Genomic DNA, 26,162 nt, shown 5'->3' with positions numbered 1-26,162 from the left:
TGCGCCAATTACCGTGGGATCAGCCTCCTAAATATCGCATACAAGGTTCTATCGAGCGTATTGTGTGAAAGACTAAAGCCCACCGTCAACAAACTGATTGGACCTTATCAGTGTGGCTTTAGACCTGGAAAATCGACAACTGACCAGATATTCACCATGCGCCAAATCTTGGAAAAGACCCGAGAAAAGAGGATCGACACACACCACCTTTTTGTCGATTTTAAAGCTGCTTTCGACAGCACGAAAAGGAGTTGCCTTTACGCCGCGATGTCTGAATTTGGTATCCCCGCAAAACTAATACGGCTGTGTAAATTGACGTTGAGCAACACCAAAAGCTCCGTCATGATTGGGAAGGACCTCTCCGAGCCGTTCGATACCAAACGAGGTTTCAGACAAGGTGACTCACTATCGTGCGACTTCTTTAACCTGATGCTGGAAAAAATTATAAGAGCTGCAGAGCTAAACCGAGAAGGTACAATCTTCTACAAGAGTGTACAGCTCCTGGCGTACGCCGATGATATTGATATCATCGGAAGCAACAACCGCGCCGTTTGTTCTGCTTTTTCTCGCATGGATAAGGAGGCGAAGCGAATGGGTCTGGAGGTGAATGAGGACAAGACGAAATATCTCCTGTCATCAAACAAACAGTCGGCGCATTCGCGTCTTGGCTCCCACGTCACTGTTGACAGTCATAACTTCGAGGTCGTAGATAATTTCGTATACCTGGGAACCAGCATCAACAACACGAACAATGTCAGCCTCGAAATCCAGCGCAGAATAACTCTTGCCAACAGGTGCTACTTTGGACTGAGTAGGCAATTGAACAGTAAAGTCCTCTCTCGACGAACCAAAATCAAGCTCTACAAGTCACTTATCATTCCCGTCCTGCTTTACGGTGCAGAAGCTTGGACGATGTCAACATCAGATGAGACGACACTAGGAGTTTTCGAGAGGAAAATTTTGCGCAAGATTTATGGTCCTCAGAACATTGGCAACGGCGAATACCGCAGACGATGGAACGATGAGCTGTACGAGTTATACGACGACATTGACATAGTTCAGCGAATAAAAAGACAGCGGCTACGCTGGCTAGGTCATGTTGTCCGAATGGACGAAAACACTCCAGCCCTGAAAGTGTTCGACGCAGTACCCGCCGGAGGAAGCCGAGGAAGGGGAAGGCCTCCACTCCGTTGGAGGGACCAGGTGGAGAGCGACCTGGTTACACTTGGGATCTCCAACTGGCGCCGAACTGCAAAGGAGAGAGACAGGTGGCGCACTATCGTCGATTCGGCTATAACCGGCTAAACGGTTGCAACGCCAATCACATACACATACATAGTTGGTTCCGTATAATAGGCGAGTTAATATTGTAAGGAAGTATATTATTTTGAGGTGAAGGGTAAAAGTTTTTGCAAGGAAGCTTCAATTAGCTGAAGAATTCTTTATAAAACTATAATTTTCCGCGAGAAAATCCTTTATTATATCTACAGCATGTATTTGAGAATTTTGCATATCCGCCTAAAAGTATGCTCGCTCGAAACCTTCATATATTTTATTTCATGGCACAAATAATCGAGGAGGTTAAAGCTATTGAAATGACATCAAATGTGTGTCTAACATCCTTATCAATAGCTTCTAACTATTTCGATTCGCTGGGCAAGGTCTCATGAGAGGGTACCCTAGCCGGAGTGGAAGTGGCTGAGTAATCCGTAGTCAACTTGCGGTAGAGCGCTGAACACACTAACTTCGATTCAGCTCACCAAACGCTGGACAACAACCAGCACCTGTGCAGTAACGAGGTCTTTCTGGTCCGTCGTGGATCGAAAACGATCGTTCCAGCTGTTGTCGCTTAGGAAAGCTCATCTCGCCGCAATCATTTGTATGCTTACTGGTGACTGTCCAACAGGCACACATGCGTTGAGGTTATGGACCAAGCGAGACGTTAGTTGCCGAAGCTGCGTAGAGGACGGCGAAGTGGAATCATCCAAGAAATTCCTCCTTCAATGTCCGGCGTTCGCCAGACTAAGATTAAAACACTTCGGTAGGCACATCTTCGGCGAACTCATTAACCGACTTAAAAATTTTATAATAGAGTCAAAGCACTTTGTCGAATCATAAGGGTTGTTATTGTTTTATCGATTATCCCGATAAAATCCATGTAAATTTCGGTATCGTAGAACTGGTTGTTGTGAGAATTGAATGAAAATGGACTTGACGATCCATCAGGAATATTTGGATGTCACAAAGGGCAGTTGAAGATGAATCGGAGAGCCCTTGACCTAACCTATTCAACTTTCATAAAATGAGCAATTTGTCTGTGGTCACTATCCCTTTAAATTTCTCCATTTTTGCATTATGCTGGTCGTAAAGTCTAAGATTCTACAATACCGGAAGCTATTATAGGAAGTTTACGACTAACTATATTTATTAATGTAGGTTTAAAGTCGTCTGTATTGTTTTTCCTATACTTAATATCGGAAAGTATCTAAATATTCCCTAAAATTACAATAACTCCCGTTTCATCGATGTTGAACATAATTTAAAATCCGAGGCTTGATTCTTGGTCCCTACTTGATGCTATTTAAACTATCTTTGAACAAACCCAATGTTAGAGAAGTGAAGACACTTACAATTATATTTTAGATGAGTTCATAACGATGAAATAAAGCTTGGTATTTCAGCAAAGGGAGAAATGACTAAGGTTCAGACGCAGCTGAAACTTTTAAAGACTGCAATTTGTTAGAATAATAAAAGCTTGAAATATTATGAGATATCTCAAAAACTTTTTAATCTGACATGTATTCAATGTCCTTATTAGGAGATAATGTAAGCACATTTTAGGAACCAAACTATCTAGGTCACATGCCTATAGAGTTTCAATACGTTTTCTTAGTTTTATCAAGATACTTGGAGATATACTGCAAAAAGCCTACCGGAAGATCCTTATAAGGAGGTATGTATATGGAAACTAGAAATAATTCTTGGTATTAAACCATAATATGGTTATAGAAAACCCCAGTTGTCTCTAATAAATGTTGGGCTCTATGGTTAGTTAGGTATATGTGTTGATCAGAAAGATGTGCAATAAGTTATAGCGACTTTTATTAGATATTGTTCTAATTGACAGAGTATAAGATAACGTCACCTTCTTTTGGACTTTCTGTAACAAATTTAAGTGTTGTGCTAAATGGGCGTGGCAAGAAGGGTATGTATATAAACTTTAAAGAATTCCTCCAAATTTTCTCTTGGATTCCCAACATTAAAAATATGCATACCTTTATATTATATAAGCGATGGATTATGAAATATCGCTTACTTATATAAATTACTAACCTTAAGTAATATATATTTGTACATATATATCAAAAACTATTCACATTTCAAAATTTATTAAGAAATATCTGACGTGAAGCAAGCTAAGAGTCTAATCCTTCATGTTGATTAAATCATCAGAATAAAAAGTTTTCCCATAGGCAAAATGCAAATAGTCTGTTTCGAAAAACAACAGTGGAAAAAACACACAGACGAATGCAAAAGCAACTCTACCACCAAAGCGAATTTACGGCTAACTCAACTGAACAAGAAAAAATCAATGAAACTGCGCACCCTAACGCATTTGCCTACTTGCAAGTGTGTGAGTGTGTGGCGGCACAGATGACAAAGTAAATAATGAATTTGCATCAAGCAGGAGAGCAGAAGAGCATTGCAAAAGGACGAAAGGACACACCACTCACAACCAACATAACGAACCAATGCGACTTGGGCAAGGAGGCTAAAAAAACTGAACGGAAGTGACCACTGGTCAAAGGCCGCTGCCAATTTTCATTTTATGCAAGCCGATGCGGCATACAAAAGTACACACAAAGGACAACAAAAACAAAATAAATATTGTGAAAATGCGAAGAAATTCTAAAACTCGGCAAAGGAAAAACAAAAGCGAAGAAGCGAAAATTCAACTGGCTTACAAATGCACATGTGGCGCCACACACACACGATGTTGTTGTTGCTGCTGTTATTGCTGATGTGTGTGCGGCGCTAAAAAGGACACAAAGTGAGCTGCACAGCCACCCAACCAAGATTATTGCCTACCATATACACCCTGTTGTTGTTGTTGTTACTCCCCGAATACATCGCTGTCTATCGTTGTTGCAACACGAAAGGAAAAACGCATAAAAACTTGATGACTCGCTTGCATGCTGCGTCGGCAGCGGCAGGAGCACACCGACGATAGGCAGAGACAATCGAACGAACGTGCCACCAACCGCTTGCCACACGAAATGCGTCGCACCACCAGATAACTGTACTACTGCCGCAGGCTTAAAGTGGTGAGCAAGGCGAGCGGGGGTTGAGGGGAGTCGCATGTGGCAGTTTTGCATCGCATTGGCGCAAATGAATCCTGTCGGTCGGAGGCGATTTCCTCTGCGCTGCTGCTGCTCCTTCGTTTGCGCCTTTTTTGTGCAACATCCTATATGCATGTATGTACTCCTGGTGGCACTGGCCGTGCAGCAGGCACACTTTCAAAAAGTGAAACGCAAAAAAGCCCATCGTCGTTGCTGATGATTAATCGAATTAGTTTTTCTTTCTTTGCTGCAACAGAATTTCTGACTGCCACACACACACACTTTATTGCTATTGCTGTTGTTGTTGCTAATGCCACTTCATGCTGTTTGTGCATGTCCTGCGCACAGAACGCAACCTAACGGCCAAAAGAAGGTAAAAAGCTCTGCTTCATCGCATTCGCATCGTTGGCGTAGTGAGCGCCTGACGGATGCTCTGAAAGGGAAAAAAAGTCGAGAAAATGGCAAAATCGCATAACTGCAAATTGCATGGGCGTTTCAAGTGTTGTTTTTGTTTTTCTATTTTTAATTTTTGCTCAACATATTTGTTATTTTTTTTACCTTTTCGTATTTGAAGTATGCACGTAGTTTTTGTTGTTGTTCGATGCTTTTTGGTGCATGTGGCAAGTCATGGCAATACTATCACGTCTACAAACATAAAAGGTATGGTCAGCAGCAAAGGATATGCCGTAAGTACTCATATTGCAGAATATCTGCACCTATAGGCACTTAGTGGGTGTAGTAAGACGTGAACACTCAAGTACTCATATGGGCAAAGGATGTTAGTGTGGAGGGAGTAAAGCTCAATCTTCGTAAACTTTTTGTAGAAAGTGTGAGCTTTGGAGCTTGAGCTTTCATTGACTTTTATAAATATACATGAAACAGAAAAGCTCAAATGAAATGTATATTTTTGAGGATAAAATTTTTGCTTAAAAGCTTTCTCAAAACTTTATAAACTTGTCCCTTGTGCTTTCACTGTTATTAGTATCAATTTTTTAAGAATTAATCGTTTTGTAATTAAATAAGTTTATGTGAAAATCGTAATATATATTTAAGTTTTGTCTATAAAGCTTCGGGAAAATGTCTATTATATTTACATAAGCTTTTAATATTTATTTTTTTTTTATAAAAAATGAGTTATTCAGGCAGGTTCTGCAAACCGAGTGATAGTGAAAATTAAAAAGAAATGTGAAATTTGAAAAGTAAAATCGAAACTCAGTACACCAAATTCTGGCTATAATTGAATTTGCTATTAATTTGCTATTAAAAAAATTGTAATTCTTGAAAAATAAAATTTTTTTCTTTCAAAATTAAGCGTTGATCATGTGAAAGCTCTAAGACTGAGCTTTACTCTCTTTTAGTCTAAGCTTAATTTTTAAGCTTTTTCCAGAAGAAATTTTCTTACCATAAAATATTGTGACAAATCTTTTGTTGTATACAAATCTATATCTAGTATTATTGTGAATCAATGAAAGAGTTCGCGTAGTGGTGAGTTCTCGTAGTGGGACCTATTTCGATGTACTTATGTATATATCGTGAAAAAATTATAATTTTCAATATTGGAATCCCCAAACTGTTGAAAATAAAGTTCAGTAGCCTAAATATAGGCAACTCCTACTGGGTGAATATGTAGAGTGAATAGTTAAGGCTTGAAAAATTCTCTTTAAGTAAAGCAGGAAAATATCTCAAAAATTTTACTGTAAAATTTGTCTTCTTTTCCGCTTTCAACATTAAGAAATGAGGCGAAATAACAAGTGGAAACATACTTTTAGGCGCATAAAATGAAGAAATTTTAAAAAGACATATAAATACATCTACATGTCCCAGCAGACGGGGAAAATGTCTTACGGTAAGTTGCTGTTGCCAAGAAAATTGAGGTTATCTATTGTTCTAGAAGTAGACGCTTAAGCAAGTAGTAGGTTGAAAATGGATTGCGAGAATGTATCACAATAAATATGTAAGCTAGAAGGTAAGTAAAGGTAGTGCAGAAAAAATTGCTTACAAAGTAGTTTAGTATTGCTGCTATTTTATACGATTACGAAGTATATCGTTTATCGATTGTATATCGTTTATCTTCGTACATGATTGCGGTTATAACTGACACTTCAACGATTGAAAAATATTATCATAAATTATCGATAACAAATAATTGATCAAAAAATTATTATCGATATAAATTTATCGAACTTAGGGAAGTTGAACTGTATATCAATAATTTAAAAAAATGTATAATGTTTTAAATGCAAATACAATTATTATAAATGTATTTTCAATTCATACAAAATATAATTTCTTTGCTAGATCGAACTTCCTAACAGGTCATATGTATATTGGGTAACTGCGTACCATCCAGACTGGCACCCTACTGCCATGTGTTTATTATTTCATATTTTTTATACCCTGAACAGGGTATATTAAGTTTGTAACACCCAGAAGGAAGCGTCGGAGGCCCTATAAAGTATATATATGTATAAATGATCAGTATGTTGAACTGAGTCGATTTAGCCATGTCCGTCTGTCTGTCTGTCTGTCTGTATATATATGGACTAGTCTTTCAGTTTTTAAAATATCGTTTTGAAATTTTTCAGATGTTATTTTCTCTTCAAGAAGCTGCTCGTTTGTCGGAACTGCCGATATCGGACCACTATATCATATAGCTGCCATACAAACTGAACGATCGGAATCAAGGGCTTGTATGGAAAACTTCCGCATTTTACTACATATCTTCACGAAATTTGGTGTGAGTTATTGTTCATAGAAATAATTTAATCTCTGAAAAAATTGTTCAGATCGGTTCACTATAGCATATAGCTGCCATACAAATCGAACGATCGGTATCAATGGCTTGTATGGAAAATTTTCGCATCTGACGTGGTATCTTCACGAAATTTGACATGGATTACTGCTTAAGGTAATAATATAATCTCCGAAGAAATTGCTCAGATCGGTTAACTATATAGCCTTAATGTTTCTAGCAAACAACCCGGCTAAAAATAATTAATAAAATTTTTTCTTTTTTTACGATACTTACTTTTTCTTACGTCTTTAGATTTGCTTAAACACATAGTTACTAAAAGAAATGCACCTGTGAAGGGTATATTAGCTTCGGTACAGCCGAAGTTAACGTTTTTTCTTGTTTTCTACTTTTTTTCCATTTCAGACGCGTCACATTTTCGGCGTGGCTCTTAGTCGCCCATGATTATTTCAGCGGGACTGCTGTTTACTGTATATGTATGTATGTATGTATGTAGGTATTGAGGGAAGGTCCCCTATATAGATGGCGCAAGTTTTTGGCAAAGATTGATGAATTCCACTGATGAAGGCGGCAATGATGATGATGATGAAGCGGGCGTTAAACGTAATAATGTTGGTGTTGTTGTTGTTGTGACACCCACGCTACTAGACATACTTATGTATAAGGTGTAAAAGCATGAAACTAGCACGAAAATATGGAAGACATACATACAAAAAAAGTTGTCGACACAGCTTTCTCTAGGAATTTTGGGCATTTTTGTGCCGGTTTTACTTGCAATCGTCATATTTGAAGACATATACATACATATATACAGAACTAGTTTTTCTCTCAGCATCCTTGAAGTAACCTTAATCCTCGCAGCAGCAAGAAATGCCTCGCTGCATGAAAGGCACTATATTTCTTGCGCCCTCACTCTTCACACATTTCTTTCCGCATTGCAACGCATTAGCAGTTTTGCCTGCAACGCCTTGTTGCAAGCATTGTTTTGTGTGTGTGTGTTTGTTGTTTGTATGATTGTTGGTCCACGTTGCATGCCGCCATGACAGCTGATGCTTAAATTCGCATTTTTCGTTTCGTTTCGCTTTGTGCGTGTTTTCTCCGCTGCGTGCTAACTGCACTGTGCTTTGAACTCCCGCTCTTCGCACCGCAACAACTTTAGTGTGGCTTTGAGAAGAATACTGGCGCAAAGCTTAGTTGGAAGAAATTTTCTTTCTTTAACTATCATTTAGCAATGTCACGCAGGCTTTTTTCTATTTCTATATGAGTGAGAAGAATTAAGTATATTTGTGAATTTCGTGAATATTAGGTAACCCTAGTAGTTGTAGATGCGCTAGCGATAGTGTACGTGCAACTTGCTCGAAAGCTAAGCACAGAATGAGAAGTCAAACTCGACTTAAGTATGTTTGTGTGTTGTCACATATACTCAGAAGAATGTGCATATCTACACATATACCTAGTATTGATAAGTAAATAGTGTTGTCTGTGTTTACACAGTTGTTTGATGACCCAAAATCTGCTGTATTTTTTAACATTCATACATACAGACATCGTTATATATATATATATTTCAAATGCCAGACACAAAAACCATAAATTTTGATAATCTTATGAGCGTCGGTGGTGTAATGGTCAGCATAGTTGCCTTCCAAGCAGTTGATCCGGGTTCGATTCCCGGCCGACGCACAGCTTTTTTTTTAGTGGAATCGGAAAAGTATTTTATTAGTACCGAAATTTATATTCTTCATCAAGTAAAAATATGTAAGCATTTCGAAATGAACTCTAAAGTCAAAATTTGGTCTACAGGAATGTAAGGTGAACCCTTGTTCCCATATACTGACGCGTTTTTCCCTAGCGGACGACATCCAAATATTTCCATCGGACTCTAGAGAGAGAAATGTGGAGGAGTTCCAAAAATCACTTGATTTCACTATCCAAGTTACCCGTGTTAAGGAGTTCTTTAATAATTCATAACAGAAAGACACATAATTTTATTACTTGTGGTTTCTAAACTGTGTCTATTATTAAACGATGAATATCTTTCAGATATGGTCAGACTGCCTCTTAGAGTATTATTACAGTTCTAATGTGTTCACTTTTTAAAATGAAAAAATCCGAAATGTTCCAAAGCCCTGAAACTCTTGTTATAGGTCCCTTTTGTTTCAACTCTTATCGAGCCGATCACTTGAGCAAATAAAGCTTGGTTCCACAATAGCTAAATGTGCTTTAAGAACGACATTTCTACTTAACTTATGGATTGCTGGTACTATTTAGACAGTTGTTAAAATATTAACAAAAAAAGTTGAACTTGAAGAAAGTCTAATATAATATCAAGAACCAAGTCGCTGTTCAACTTATGGGCGTCGGTGGTGTAATGGTCAGCATAGTTGCCTTCCAAGCAGTTGATCCGGGTTCGATTCCCGGCCGACGCACAGTTTTTTATTACAAGACCAAAACGCCGCGAGTTTAAGTGATAAGAAAAAGTTTCCCGTGGGATTCATTCGGCATTCATAAGTCGCCATATAGCTGGGAGTTTGTCCTGCCATTCGAGTCTGGAAATTCGATAACTTAAGTCTCCTCTTGAAATATAATGTTCTCAAGGAATCGATCTCAGCACTCATGTCTGAAAGGCAGGTATGGACATAATGGAACCTATAAAGTCTTTAACACTCTATAAATTTATACTTCAGGATTCCAACTGAAGGTTTTTCATGTTCGGGAGCGTTCTGAACCAAAACTCACTGACCACTTTTAAGTCTAAAAATCAAATCTTCTTCTTCTTGACTGGCGTAGACACCGCTTACGCGGTTATAGCCGAGTCCAAAACAGCGCGCCACGCATCCCTCCTTCTGGCAGTTTGGCGCCAATTGGTTATACCAAGCGAAGCCAGATCCCTATCCACCTGGTCCTTCCATCGGAGTGGAGGTCTCTCTCTTCCTCGACTTCCACCAGCGGGTACTGCATCGAATACTTTCAGAGCTGGAGCACTTTCATCCATTCGAACAACATGACCTAGCCAACGTAGCCGCTGTCTTTTTATTCGCTGGACTATGTCTATGTCGTCGAATAACACATACAGCTCTTCGTTCCATCGTCTGCGGTATTCGCCGTTGCCAATGAGAGATAGGACTTTACTTTTCAATTGCCTACTTAGTCCATAGTAGCACCTGTTGGCAAGAGTGATTCTGCGTTGGATTTCCAGTCTGACATTGTTATTGCTGTTAATGCTGGTTCCCAGGTAGACGAAATTATCTACAACTTCAAAGTTATGACTGTCAACAGTGACGTGGGAGCCAAGACACGAATGCGCTGACTGTTTGTTTGACGACAGGAGATATTTCGTCTTGTCCTCGTTCACCACCAGACCCATACGCTTTGCTTCCTTATCCAGTCTGGAAAAAGCAGAACTAACGGCGCGGGTGTTGTTTCCAATGATATCGATATCATCGGCGTACGCCAGTAGCTGTACACTCTTATTGAAGATTGTACCTTCTCTATTTAGCCTCAGAATCGAATGCATGAAAATATAAACGGATTCTTAGCGATACTGTTAATATCTGTCTAGTTCACACTAGCTCAGAAATTCATATTGTTTCTCTAGTAACTAAGAGTTCATGTACAAGTGTATATTGGGCTGATTAAAGTAATCCACTTAAGCGATTGGCTTACAAAGTGTCGATGCCAACATTAATCACCTCATCAAAATAAAAATGGTAAAACATAATATACTTGTTAATCCCTTGCAAGCTTCTAATCGCTTACAACAACAATAAAAAGTGTATAAAAATTCTTACACACATTGTAGATAATATATATACTTAACGGTCATCATCTGAGTTAATAGCTAATGACGACTATGATTAATCAGAGTGCCTGAAGTGGTCGGCATATATATATAGGAAAGGAATTACAACAAAAATGTTTATGCCACATAACTTTAGTAGCAATTAGTAACCGTTTGGTTTACTCGGTTGCACTTTATTCTTCGTTTATGCAGCAACAGCTTAGAATCTTATTAGGTTTTTAAATTTCACAGGCAATCAGCGTTGAGGCAAATTGTTGGCAAAGTCAGCAAGTAAGCGCCGAGGGGCTTAAAGCTGGAATTAAAAACTATATAAGCTTATATATTTAGAACTATATATATACACTTTATGCGCCAGTGTGTATTTATATATAGAAAAATTTTTTCCTTCTTCTTCTTCTTGTGCTTCGTAGCGCATAATCATTCACTTGAAATCGGTCGCAACAAAACGCGCACAATTCATTTGCAAAATCGTTCAATTGTGGTGGGTAGGCTGTGTGCGCACGCGCAAATGGCGCACTCAACGCGCTCAGCATGGAGGCATTCGCCAAGCAAGTCGGCTGGTCGCAGATTATCTTAATTCACGTTGTGGGAGACGACAACGACAGCGACTAAACAACTAATGAGTGCAAGAAACCGTGCGCAACGTGGCCACCAAATGAGACGCTGACGTCGGAGGCATGTTATTGGAGCAGGCATACACACAGACATATATTCAAGCAGAGAGGCAGCTATTTATTCGTACATACACTGATAGCGCCCTAAATGACTGACTGATTGGGTCTTATGACTGGTTTGGGCTTTAGGTAGGGCTACACAGTTGGCTTGTTAATCAGTTCGAAAAGCTTTGGTGGGTGTACATATATACATGTGTATATATATATTTTTTCGTTCATGTATATTTAGTGCAATAAATATGTTCATCTAAATCCTGACCTTTTTCTTTCATACTTGTCCCTGTTTAGTTGCTTGGTGCGTATGTTACATGCGACTTCGCAGAAGCATAATTAAAGTTTTTCAGTTGTTATCACGCACAGTGGCTGAATATAGTAGGATTCTTAATAAAAAAGTACGAAAAATAATATTCTAAGAAATGTTATATCAGCTCTTCTTCTTCTGAGTTTAAATATGGTAGTAGGCCTTTCACTTATTGCAAAAAGAGCTTTCAGTCGGAGAGAAATTTCATAAAAAAATAGCCGATCGTTATAGTAGTAGTATAAGGCTGTTTTCTATTTTAGCACAAAGTTGTTTTTGGTGAGCTTTCACCTATTTAATGAGAAGCTTTCATCCGAATAGAGGGAAATAATTTTAGCGAAGCTTTCACTTAGTATAGTAAAAGCTTTTACTCGGGGAGAGCTTTCATCCGAATACAGGAGAACAATAGTTAAAAGAAAACATGCGATAGAAATGTAGTATGTATTATATATAGAAATAATTTTCGATTTAACAATCATTTGTGGAGCTTTCACTTATAAGAAGAGCTTTCGCTCAAAAAAGCTTATGTGGGAATTCTAGATCACATAACAATTTTTGGACATATTCTTAGTGCTCACTTTATTGAGCATAAATTACCTTAACCCTGATAGGCAGTATAATAGGCCAGCTTACACAAAAAAAAAAACAATAAACAAAAAAAAGAAATCTCATGAAAATTTTATAAAAGCAACAACAAAAAATATAATTTTTTTTTAATTTTCACGTTTAAGTAGAAAACGAAATACTTCTACCAGCTCACTAACTTAACTAAAAAGTCTACCACAACAACTGTCTGGGTACATATAACTATACAAAAAATCTTAAGTTTTCCACGCTTACAGGCGCACACAGTACATGAGCTTGGGCGCCTTGTTGACCGATTGTTTTATGATGAACATAAACGCATAATCTATTGTCCAACAACAACAGCAAAGGCAAGAAAAAGTACAGCTTACAAACGCTTGTAAGAAAATGCCACCATCGCATTTATGTTGCATATAAAGTGTTCAACATTATTATTTACACAATGGAGTGTGGAGTAGAACACTGAAGCTAATTGAGTCATCTCTCGCTTCGGCGTAGGCGCGAGCTTGCAACACGTCAGCGGAAATATATACCTACGCATGGGTGAAAAAAAAAAGAATGAAGGTTGCATGTAGTTTTGTCTAGGAAAATACTTGTGGAAGTGTATACATGTATCTATATGTAATGGAAGCTAATTTAAGACCCTGAGAGGAAGTCTTTTTATTTTTAAAAATTCAAAATTTATCTCATGCCTCGCAGTCCTCAACTCAAAACCTTCGGTTCAATGTACTAATTTTAATTAAATATCAAGTGAACCTTCAATTTCGGACATAAAAAATTGTCCAGTGATATTTAGCTAGCCAGAAGAAATTTTTGATATTATAAATGGATCCATATAAGGAAGTTCAAAAAATATATTAGGTTGTCAAATTTCCCCCTCCTTTTTGCCTGTTGAATTTCGCGGCTACATCGCTCGTATCTGGCAATACTATACATCTTTTAAAGGTCTTGACATAACCTACAAAACAACGCTATGCATGATTATTTTAGATATTGCGTTCATAAGTTTTAGACGTGTAAACATGGAGTTCACTAACGTCCAAATTCGCGCTATTTTAACGTGTTTTGTGGGATGATAATCTATCACTTCGAACTGCGGAGGAATGGTTTCGACGATTCAGAGCGGGTGAAAAAGACACCATGGATAAGCCAGCCGTCGGAAGATCTGGAAAACATCGAGTTAGACCGGCATGTGACACCTCGTGACATCGCCCTGGAGATGGGAGGTCACCAAACCATTTTAAATCACCTGCAATCACACAAAAAAGCTTGATGTTTGGGTGGCCCATGATTTGACGCATAAAAACCTTCTGAACCGAATCAACGCCTACGATATGCTGTTGAAACGGAACGAGCTCGACCCATTTTCGAAGCGACAAAAAATGGATCACATATATATATCAAGCGAAAATAGTCGTGGACGAAAATCGTTCCAAACAGTGGTTAAGCCGGGATTGACGGCCAGGAAGGTTTTGCTGTGTGTTTGGTGGGATTGGAAGGGAATCATCCACTATGAGATGCTCCCATTTTTTCCATCTATTCCACGAGAGTGTCTGAAGATTATATTCACAATTTTATGTTAGAGTTTTATACCTCGAACAAGGATTGGGCGCCTGCTCATTGAATAATGAACTATTTCTTTTATTATCTCCCGACCATTGTATGATGGAATCTTTTTTATAAATCAAGAGAGTAGATACTGTACAGTGTTTGTTGGGATAACTAGCAGTCTCCAGCCCATTGCCATATGGGAAATGAGTTGCATTAATTTGAACAGCTGTCAAAGTAACTACCTAATACGAGTAAGAGTCTATATTTGAGAAATCGGTTTTCAAAAATCAGAATGAAGCCTAAATTTGTACGAAGAACTCGAAATGAATTACGTGAAAAAATGTACCGAAAAACTACCCAAAAGATTTGGGAATAGTTAATCTTGAAATCTTGCGATGGTATGCGATCTTGACTTTTAAGAGAAAATAAAAATATTGCATCATAAGAAAAACTAAATACTCATAGATATAAATTGAAATTATTTAGGTTTTGTTAAGCCAAAATAATTAAATATTTAATTATTTTTCCCACAAGGTCAAAAGTCAATGTTTTTGATGTGCATAATGAGCTAAACAACATGCAACACGCCTCACTTATATAACATAAATACATATTTACACACTTCTATATCCATAGCTTGAAATGAGTTTATATGCAGTTGCACTCAACTCCCGACCGGCTTTCGGGTCGCTGAAAAATTAATAATTTTCACAAAATCTTTTGGCACTTTGACATTTCGGTTTGCTTTGTTCCGTGGCGTTCACTTTAATTTGGTAATTTTTCTTAGCCAACCAAACACCACACTCCCCTCCACTAGCTGCAGGCCAGTATCTGTGGCACCCACTCGTAAAGCGCGCCACTTTGACGCCCTCCCGCCAAACTAATACATGCGACGACGCTTCATTTCCCTTACAAGTTGAGATTCTTTTGGTGTCGCTGATTCATTTTTCTTGTTGCCTCAGTGACGCGTCTTGCGTGTCGGTTACACATCTTTTTGCTGTTGCTGCTCTCTACCGCTTCCTCTACTTAGTTCTTATTGAGTTCCTTCCTCTGGTAGCTTTTGTTTTTGTTGCAACTTTTTTGTTTGTTACTACTTTTTTTGTTATTTGTCTTTTTTTGAGGTTATTATTGTTTTTGTTGTTGTTATTTTGGTTGCACTTTTCGCAGTGAAATGCAAGCTTAGCCCGAAAATTTATCCAAGATGGCGCCAAGAAAAATGATATGTCATAATTTGTTGGCATTTTCTGTCAACTCAGCGGGTGAGTCAAAAAGAAACTATGCGCAAACTATGAACCCACATACACAAACAGATCTACATATACTATATATAAGTAGTTAGACTAACTTTGCCGCCTTTGACATGTCCTTCAGTGGGTGAAAAAGCAGAAATAGAAATTAATAAATATGGAAAATGTGGCATAAGGATTAGGTCTAGAAAAAATATTAGAATCTGGTACGTGACTTCGAAGAATAATATTATATGAGATCCCTTAGTCCATAATATCCTATTTTTCTTCCATTTTATATTTATAGATTCTATACTCCTTCATTGTTTTCGGATCAAAATCTTTTCAAGTTCTTCAAAATATCTACAGACAGATTCTCAACGATTGGTTGAGTTTCATCTTCGTCAGATCCATTTTTTTTGTGGTTGTCATTGTGAGAGCAATGAGGAATGTAGTTCAGAGAAAAGTCTTTGTCGGTTATGAATCTAGTTTATTCCATTTATATGAAATCCATTGCCTTGAGAGAACATCGCCATATTCAACGCCAGACTTTCTTCTGAATCATAAGAGGACTTGTTTTTTTCTAAGGACATCGAGGTCTCTAAAGTAAATTCAATCTTTCGTTCGTCCGAAACTACCAGATTTTTATATATTTTTATGTCCGACAGTTCTTCTTAAAAAAAGAACACCAACACTAGGACGTGATTAAAGGCCCAGATACTCAAGCATTGGCGAGCTAGATTACATTAAATCAAAGCGGTCTCTGTACTTTAAACTTCAAGGTCTATTGTGTCAATGTGAAATATACCGATTAAGTGGTCTTTCCAGAGAGACTCTCTCCGACTCATTTCTTCCAAGTGGATCCGGTTCTATGTCGGAAATTTTTGATTGTATTCTGTGCATATTCGATGAGTTTGGAAGTTTTTTGGAGTATTTTTGTAATAAAACCTCAGCCTGAGGTATTCTCAGTTCAGACCTCACACTTGCAGATTTTGCTTCAAATATTTTTTGATAATAATACCACCGCAACGTCCATTCGCAACTATTATTGACTATTACCTATTGAACGCTTCAATCCGTCGAGCCACAAAAGTGACGCGTTGACATCCTTAATTGGAGTCCATTATGTCAGCTCACACATCGCTCACGGAAACAGCAAACATATACTGACGAGAACACACACTCACACCAGTACATCATAGCAGATGCGGTGATACGCAGCTTACGATTTCAGCCGCACTAGCCGCGGGCCGCGGCCCACTATATGCGGTAGTTGCGGCAACGCGGTGGCTCTCATGTCGCTTCACACTGACCGAGGCCTCGATGCGTCTGTCAGTCAAATCAGCCAGTCAGCAGCGAACAAACGTCCATGCAATAGTTTATTGGCAGCGCTGAGCACTTAACTGTCTACTGCGTCCTTGTACCGGTGAGCAACGGCAACATATCGCAAGTGGCAGGCAGGCAATGCGATGGCGAAAGACAATCAAATATCTTTGCCAATTGAAACTGAAATTGAAATTGAAAAATTTTCACAAAGCGAATCTCTAAGGTCGCATCAGTTCGACGGCTGACATTAGTAGCTACAACATTAGCACAACAACAACACATGGTGACCGGCGGGCGGAAGGTTGACTGGCCCAACACACTTGGCGGCGCGGCAGTATGAGGAACTACTGCCAGGCGGTTTAGAGTCCGGCTGGAGCTTGAGTTTGAGCGCGGCGTGGAGTTTGTTGTTCGGGGAACGATATGTTGATAATGATGTGGCAAGTGGCAGCAGCGACAATGTTGCTGTCGTAATTACTTGGCCACCGCCGCCGACACTGTCGCTTTCGCATTCATCCCATTAAGCCGCAATCAATCGGCTGTTTTTAGTCTGCATTGTGGCAGCTACGGCTGATGGTGATGGCGGTGGCTGTAATTTGATTACGCCTAACGCAGTGGCAGGCGGCGGCATATTACGCAGTGGCCGTGGAGTTGCAACAACTATCGCTGACTGTTGTCGCATGCACTTTGCATGTTGCCAGCAGCGTTGCATTTGAGCTCAAGCTACTAGTGTCTGCCTCTGTGTGTGTGTATGCGTTCGCAAGTTGTTACTGTCATTGTTGGCGTGTCAGCGTCATCAATGCCATTGTTAGTGCGCGAGTGGCGGTGACGCTTGTCAACTGGAAGCGCCAGTCGCGCGGTGCTCGTACACACATCGTCCTCCAACCAAAGCACTTTCGTAAGTGTAACGCAAACGCGTAATTTTAGTTTCGTACTATTGTACTATTGTCGGCGACAGCGTAAATCCATTGAAATCCCTACAGCTCTGCGTCAAGTAGCTCGGTGGCACCGCTGCGTCTGTCTATCACTATGTCAATACGCTGAATTCGTGTGTCAATCAATTTGAGGCACAATGATACTCAACGATATGCGAATTATTATCGCTTCTCGACTACGTCGACGAATAGTGATTTACGTTGGATGAGCGCTTTCGAAAGAACACGAGGTTACTCTCAGTACTGAAGTCGGTTCGATGGGCTCTAATTATTATTATTTATTTAACTTTCGATCTTATTCCATACTAATCCTTTCTGCAAATTAGCGGTTTCAGTTTCAGATTCAGTTAACCCAATATTTTATGGATTGCGAGAAGTTCCTGCTGTTTGATTTCCACCAAATCTAAGTTCTTTTCCTCAGTGTTATCTAAGACTAAGTTGTCAGGGTCTGGCACAGAGCTGTGGACGACATGCATGTAAGATAACCAATGTATCGGAACCAAGAATATGAAGACGTTACATATATGATATCCGTACCGCAGTTCTTTCTAAAGGAAGTTGATCCGATGGTCAGTAAGACATACACGGATGAATCATGGAAAATATGGTTCCTTTCTTGATCTATGTAATGGCCTTTAGGTATCTTATAGACTAAAAAATATCGTGTCCTAAGGAATCTAAAGACATAATTGTGTGTCTTCTGCATTTCTAGTATTCTTGCTTACAAAAAATACGCTGCTTATACAAGGACCTCGCGAGGGAGCGCGTCATAATCTCGCGTTTATCTTAACAAAAGTTGAAGTTGAAGTTGTCATGTTGTTATCTCATCACGGCGGCACTTCAATGTTGGCGCAGCGCTTACGACCCTATCTCCACTGCCTTCATTTATTGTTGTTGTGAGTAATTGTTTATTAAAGAAAGAAGGAAAGTACAAAAAACAAGAAACCGAAATATAAGGAAACATAAAGAAAGTGTAGTCATATTGGCAGGCAGGTAAAAGTCAGACACACAAAAATCGCAAGGAAGACATAACGGCGCCATAAGCTCGTGCTAACCGTGCTAACAGCTTCTCCACCTGTCGCACACGATGCAGCGAAGGAGGTAATGAATAAAGGGAGATAAAACGCAAAAAACTCGAAATGACAATGAAAAATTCCAACAGAACGTGCCACAAGCGTTGGCGCACAGCACCGTTCCGTAATGACGTTTGTTGCTTTTGCCAAAACGAAGACGTCAAGCCTACCGGTCGCGCGCGATTCACGCGGCTGCCTGCCACATGGCAAGGTACCCAGTTACAGGCCCGTTACCGCCGTGCCACATTAGCAGTAAACAGCGAAAACTTTAACGTCCTCGACGTCTTGATTGGCGGTGGTGCTGGCACTCGCGACACGACGACGTTTTTAGTCGGTGGGGATGTGGTGGGCATGTTTTTCGGCAGTTCGACAGCTCGTCGGTGGCGGTGCTGAGTTGGAGTGCGAGCGCGTTTTGTTTGTTGTTGCCTGTTTGATAGTTTTGCATGGCCTTTTTTCATTTTTTTTTTTGGCTTAATTCTCTTCCTTCGCTGCATTTTTCGTTCTTATTTTGTTACTTTTGGCAATTGTGCGCTATATCGACCTGCTGGCGGGTCGTGCTATCTTCCAAAAATTTGCAGTATATGCAGCAGCGCTCATATGGTTATTCGAGTATGTGGGGAGGTCAAAAAGCTCTTCTTTTCTTATTCTCAACTTTCTTTAATTCAAAATGTATTTTGGACTTTTCTAGGGTGGACTATGATAATTTTTAGAATATTTTTCCAGATGTTTCAGAGTAGATTGAATCTTCCGAATATTTATCTAGAATGTTTAAGCGTGTAGAGTAATTTTCAATCCTATTACCGAAAAGTGTTATCATTAATACTAATTTTTCTTAAAAGTATATACTAGCTGCGTTAAATCCCGGATTTTTATATAATATTTTCGGGTTCCCGAAATTTCAAGATTCACATTTTCATTCGAGAACTTACCTTAAGTTAAAAAAATACTAAATTTTAAAAATATTAGAAACGGACTGTCACCAAAATTCAATACTTAAATTCGAAAATCCTGAAATTTTGTGATTGAGAAAATTTGTCTACCGAATTCAAAACCTCATTTCACTTGGATCTTAAAATTATTTGCAACAAAATTACGCATTTTGGTGCTAAAAAATATCCAAAAAAAAGAAAAATTATAAATTTCTTTAAAAAGCAACCCTGCTTCAACTAAAATCCTTTCTCGATCCAAACTCCAACACTTGCCATGCTTTTCGCTCACCCTCTCGCGAGTAGCGGGTGCCATTTGGCGTCGCCCCACATACACTTCTTCACTCTCTGCCACTGGCACAGGCACTGCCACTTGCCATCACACCTTGACGCGTCGTCCCGCCACACCACGCGCCACGTCGCTCCACACTGCGCCGCTTTTGTTTATTGCTGGATTTTTCATATGTCAGCTATAAACGTAAATTTAACTGCTGAATGACGTCTAAAGTACGCGAAATTTTTGGCAATTCCACTCAAGTGCCCCAAAATGCGCGCTGCACACCTCCGCTACTGGCGGCCGTTTAGACTTGTGACTGTTGTTGTTGTTGCAAATGTTGTTGTTGTTTTAATTATTATTGTTGTTGTCGTTTTTATTATTGTTGTTGCTATTAACATTGACTGCGCGCTGGCATTTAATGTCTCAAAAGTAGATTTTTTGGGCCGCTTCCATGAGCGCACGCAAACACACACACAAATATACAGTTAAAGGCAGAGTTATGTCGAAGTTGCACGTTGCTTGTTAATGTTGCCCCTAAGTTTTCGAGCGTGTTTTTCGACTTTTTTGGTTTATATAATTTTTGATTTTTTTGTTGTTTTTGTATTTTTGATATTTTTTTATATTTTTGTTGTTTTATTTTTGTTTCTGCATTTTTTGCTACATTCTCCCCACTTTTTATTTCGCTTGTTTTGGCATTTTGTAATCCTTTTCCTGTTTTTTGGCGGTTTGGTTTCATTTGCTGGCTTGGCAGTCGTCGCTTTGCTTCATTTCAGTTTGGTTTGGTTTCAATTTGGTTTCGTTTGTTGTCGTGTACTGTTGTTGTTTCCGGATTAATTTTTGGTATTCCGCTCCAGATGTGTGTATGTATGTATGTGTGTGTGTGTGCTTGCAACCGCTTCCTCTATACTCGTTGTGTCCTGCAATGCTCAAAGAAGAATGCTACGATTTTATTCCTTTTAATTTACTAAAGTGGCTTATTAAGGCATATCACGAGGTACACTACGGCTACGCAAACACACACACATACACATTCTTAGTTATGCCAAGAGGAGTCACTAAGCGTAGAGACGACGGTATTGAAGACGAGTTGGACGGACGACAAGGCTTAAGGCTTATCGTTTGCGCCATTACCATTTTATTTGGCTGGTATATATAGTCACAATACATCCATACATACGATCTCCTCCCAAAAATAGTGAACCCCGCTCTGTAATTTTTATTTCCAGTGATTTTGTGACTGTTCTTTGGCATTTGTTTGTTTATTTTGTTGTTTTTGTTTTTGCTTTTTTGTTGCTTTTTATTTATTTTGTTTTTGCTTTCATTTAGTTTTGTTATCCTTTTTTCGCCCAGCAAAGTTTTTGCCAAAAATATTCACTGTATAATGTGTCGTTGTCGTCTTCGGTTTGACCTAACGAAGGTTACAAAAATCCAACCAAAAAACCGCAAACTACAAGCAAATGCCATGAAATCAAAACGGCAATACAAAAACAAAAAAAAAGAAAACAATATTTTATGGGGGAAAGTAAATGATTTAAAATTGAAGTACCCCTCGAGGTATGAAGACGTTAAAATATGATTATTGTGAAAGTTCTTAAAGTTCAGACGTAATAAAGCATAATTTTAGGCGGAGAAATACCTGAAATGACTCGTAAATTTTCGAGGTGAAATTTTTACGATTTCATTTTTAATATTTTTTATTTTTAAATAAATGAACTGAAGTGAATTGAGGTTGTGTAAAGTATTTGAGTCAGTAAGGTTAGGTGGGATAAGGTATATAAATCATGAGGGATAGGTGTGGGACTTCAAAAAAAATAAGTTAGAAAACTTTACGGAAGATTGAGTTAATTTAAATTTAGGTCCGATTATGTAACGTATGAAACTAATCTTCTGCATTGAGGTTAAGTCTATCTAAGGTAGACTAGAAGCAGTAAGATTAGATTGTTGTTGCTATTAGAAGCATGGGAGCACCGTTGTCCTATTGCGGTTTGCTAATAGACAGATGGGCCTCGGCTGAGATGGGTAGGCGCTGGTCAGTTACCAACACATGCGCAGCTGCAAGATTCTTCTGGCCTAAGGTAAACCGCGGTAGGTCGACCGAACTTTTCGCCCTCAGTAAGCCTTATCTCTCTTTAGTAGTAGGGGTTCTTACTGGCCATTGTCACATTGGGATCCACGTTTTAAGGTTAAAAATCTTACCGGACGCTAGATGTAGAAGCTGCATGGAGAAAGATGAGGTGTTTTTTGACTCTCAGTATACGAGGGCTGCTATATATATTTCTGGCCTAGGCAACACTAAGTGTTGCTAGGTGCAATCTGACATTTCCATTGAACACTTTCCATTTTTTAGCATAACATCACTCAGAACGTTTTCTCATTTATTCGTGAATTGTTTTATTTACAGGGAATTAAAAAATTCATCTCGGTTTAAAGTAGTACCCTGCTATACGCGTACTCGACAATTTTCAATATATTTAAAAAAATATAGAATTTTAGACCAATTAGGAATTTTCTAACAAAGTGGTCACAAAGACCTAGGGTCTACTTCAAAATGTTACAAAAAATTCGGCAGGTATCTAGAGAAATATAATTTTCAGTATCTTTCATAAATTGAAACTTTAAAAATACTGCTCAATACATACATACATAAATACATTGTATAAGCATATGTATAAATACTCATGATCTGTTGATCGTACTTGAGAGGCATCTGTTTTGAAAAGCTTTATTTTGAATGTGAACATTTCCGAGTATGCTGATTTTTATTTGAGAAAGCAATCCAGAATATTTAATAGTCTAGATTAAATACACATACCTAGATGTGTCTATGTATGTGTAGTGTCTAACACATGAAAAAATTGTCAGAGTATTTTCAGTTGCGTCGGTGGTGTAATGGTCAGCATAGTTGCCTTCCAAGCAGTTGATCCGGGTTCGATTCCCGGCCGACGCACATGATTTTTTATTGCAAGAGATATTTTTTTATAGTTATTAAAAATATTTTACTACAGATAGATATTTGATAAACTTTTAATAACGTTAATATGATTATAAATATATATATATAAGTATCAAACAATGCATATAAAATAAACAATTTAATTATTAAAAGTCTAGTTTTAAATTGATTAAAAAATAATACTTCATACAAAAATTTCTTTCGAACAAAAAACTTCCATATATTTTATATTATACAAACAATTCTTGATAGTAGTTTTGTAGACTGTTTTAGGATCATAGCCGAAATGTAGGCAACATTTCTTTATTTTCATTATATATAATTACTCGCCATTGCAACGAGTAATATAGCATTCGTGTAGCATTAATAGCATAGCCTCTCTACGGGTGTCACAAAAAAATCTAAAGAGGTTTTACACTTTAATAAAATAGAAATAGAAAGATAATACACATATTTTTTAAGCATCTAACATTCTAAAAAAAAAAAATAAAATATTTATATTTACTTTGTTTGATAACTTTAAAATTGTATAAATTGTAAACGCACTAAATGTTCGGATAGCAATAACATATTTTATGAGATCCAAGCGCATTTTTTTGCTTAGTGATAGGCAACTAGTCTCTCAAATTTAAATTAAGAACTAAAAACAGAACTGGATGCTGATCGGAAGTCTGATGATCCTCCTTATACTCGTATGTTATTATATTGAATTCTTTTAGACCTTGCTGGTGTTTAAATGAGAAACACTATAAATATCTGTCTTCGAAAATTAATCAAATAAAATCAAATCAAAATTTGTTTCCTTGACAATGTAAAACATTTACGTTCCCTATCGAAAGATTTCTGATATTTAGAAACCAAAAATATTTAGAAATCAAAATTCGTGGTGGTCAATGACAAAACATAGCATTAATTAAAGGTTAAATGAGAGGCGCATAACCATATCCATATAAAAAAGCTGATTGAACCGAATTTATGGGGAACAATGTTTCCAAATAGAGATGCGTTACCATAACAACATGCCCATAACCATAACCAGAACTATCAATTGAATTTTGATTTTCCCAGTAACCGTAAAAATTTGTTTATTGATTTTTTGAAATTATGTTTTTTAATTTGATTTATTTTTTTATTTCTTTTATGGCTATTAAACCAATAAACGACTATAGTAAATATTGTTACGGTTTTGACTATAGTTATGGATATGACGTTATGTTAGAGCACCTTTAATTCAACCTTAACATACATAAATATTTTTAAATAATATCAAATAAATGTAGAATGTTATGTTCTCTCCATTGTTAGAATTGTTACAATTATTATAATTTTTTTTTTTGTTTTAGTAAATTTTTTATAAAATCCTCATTAAAATTTTATAATAAATGCAACCCTGATTGCATTTGGCGCCATTACGGCAAAGAGTTTGCCATCAACATATAAATACGATTGAGGTGAATGAACTTCTGAAACAAAAATATTCTCTTCTTACTTGATAAATAAATATTAAATATTAAATATATTAAATATATGTGGAAGCAAGACTTCCTAGGAGGTCAAGACGAACATTTACCAAAATTGTATTTACAATTTAATTTATTTTTATTAATATTAGTTTTCTTATTTGAATAGTTTTTGGAGCAACGGAAAAAAATTTTAGTATTAAATAATACATAAATAGAAAGAAGAAATTTACAAAAGCACATATAAACATTAACAATTACTTACTACTATCTATTTCGTCAAATATTTATGTGTATAACCACATGCATGTTCGTAACAATGTGCGTCCCACCGCTATCTCAGCGTGTCAACTTAAACAATTTTATTCGCTTAGTAACAGCCTCTTCCGCTTAGCGAAAGAACAACAACACCGCTAAAGTTGACTAAATTATACCTCAAAGCGTAAATACATGAATAATGAGTTAACAAAATGCTAGAAAATTGTTTAATGTCATAGTAAAACAACAACTAAACACATACACTCGCACACACACAGCGTGTGAAGAGCGCAGTTAGTCATCGAAAGATCAACAGCTGCGGTGTCCGAGTGGTTAAGGAGATGGACTTGAAATCCATTGGGTTCTACCCGCACAGGTTCGAATCCTGTCCGCAGCGGCAAATTTTTTTTGTTTATTATTATTTTAAATTAATTTATGAAATTATTGGTTGAAAAGTTAATATCAATATATAACAGTGATATACTGCAATAAATAATATTAGTTAATGAACTAAAGGTAAGTAATATGAAGTAGTTAGAAAAAATACTAACGGAGCGATAATAGAGTTTTCCTATCACTAGCATTTGCTAATTATTAACTAAAATTTATAATGTTAAACAATATGAGCACGCAAAAGTAAGCTAATGAGATACTGTTGACGTCATTTTAGTGTCATGTGAGAATTTTTATATACCATACTTATGAAAGATATCAGTAAAGTAAAGTAGCGCAGATATCAAAATTATTCAAAGAAAACTTTAACAAAAATGTGATAGACTTCTAATGATATAGTCTTCTAACGAGTGCTAAACACCTCTTCTTTATCACGAAAATACACCGAAAGGGATTTAAATATTCATTAAATTGTTTGTCATCCCCATGTTTACTCTGAAGGTAAGACTATTTTATATTAGTGGAACTCTTTTCGGCTATAACATAGACAAATCGGCTATAACAAAGATTAAGCTAGATGTGTAGGAGTTTTCGAGAGAAAGGTTTTGCGGAAGATTTATGGTCTCTTAAACATTGGCAACGGTGAATACCCCGGAAGATGGAACGATGAGCTGTATGTGTTATTCGACATACACATAGTTCAGCGAATAAAAAGACAGCAGCTACGCTGGCTGGGTCATGTTGTTCGAATGAACGAAAGTGCTCCAGCTCTGAAAGTGTTCGATGCAGTACCCGCTGGTGGAAGCCGAAGAAGAGGGACGCCTCCACTCTGATGGAAGCACCAGGTAGAGAGGGACCTGGCTTCGCTTGGTATAACCAATTGGCGCCAAACTGCCAAAAGGAGAGATGCGTTGCGCGCTGTTGTGGACTCGGCTATAACCGCGTAAGCGGTGTATACTCCAGTCAAGAAGAAGAAACAGTGTAGATCTGACATGTTACGCCATATGGCTGAAATAATATGCACTGAATTCGGGAAACAATCGACCAAAGAGATCATTGATCTTCATAAAACTACGGAACCCTTATTTAATTATGAATCAGAACTATTATCCTTCTCCCTTCAACCTTTAAATCGATTATGCCATCTTGGTTTTGTATATGGTCTATTAATTAAAAGTTTTAATCTTATTTAATGCCGATCCACATGAAAATTTTACTTATTTAGAGATGGCTGGAATACGACGATTCTCTAATAAACTATTCGTTACTATAGATGCAACCAATTTCAAATATTAGACCATTACCGGGACAATCAATTCCAGGTATATTTTTTCAT

The 26,162-nt window shown here is 37.6% G+C and overlaps 4 non-coding genes across 4 annotated transcripts; all 4 read left to right on the top strand.

Annotated features, from left to right (window-relative positions):
* The first annotated feature begins 8,703 nt into the window (after nt 1-8,703).
* On the top strand, nt 8,704-8,775 carry Trnag-ucc (transfer RNA glycine (anticodon UCC)). Its single transcript has one exon. It is a non-coding gene; the product is annotated as a tRNA-Gly (tRNA).
* Nucleotides 8,776-9,449: 674 nt separating this feature from the next.
* On the top strand, nt 9,450-9,521 carry Trnag-ucc (transfer RNA glycine (anticodon UCC)). Its single transcript has one exon. It is a non-coding gene; the product is annotated as a tRNA-Gly (tRNA).
* Nucleotides 9,522-22,637: 13,116 nt separating this feature from the next.
* Nucleotides 22,638-22,709, top strand: Trnag-ucc (transfer RNA glycine (anticodon UCC)). The gene has a single exon. It is a non-coding gene; the product is annotated as a tRNA-Gly (tRNA).
* A 2,039-nt stretch (nt 22,710-24,748) lies between these two features.
* Trnas-uga (transfer RNA serine (anticodon UGA)) lies at nt 24,749-24,830 on the top strand. Its single transcript has one exon. It is a non-coding gene; the product is annotated as a tRNA-Ser (tRNA).
* The last annotated feature ends 1,332 nt before the right edge of the window (nt 24,831-26,162 follow it).

The sequence above is a fragment of the Zeugodacus cucurbitae genome, chromosome 5 (assembly GCF_028554725.1).
Source record: "Zeugodacus cucurbitae isolate PBARC_wt_2022May chromosome 5, idZeuCucr1.2, whole genome shotgun sequence".
Taxonomy (NCBI): Eukaryota; Metazoa; Arthropoda; class Insecta; order Diptera; family Tephritidae; genus Zeugodacus; species Zeugodacus cucurbitae.
This window is presented reverse-complemented; position numbering and strand designations above follow the sequence as displayed.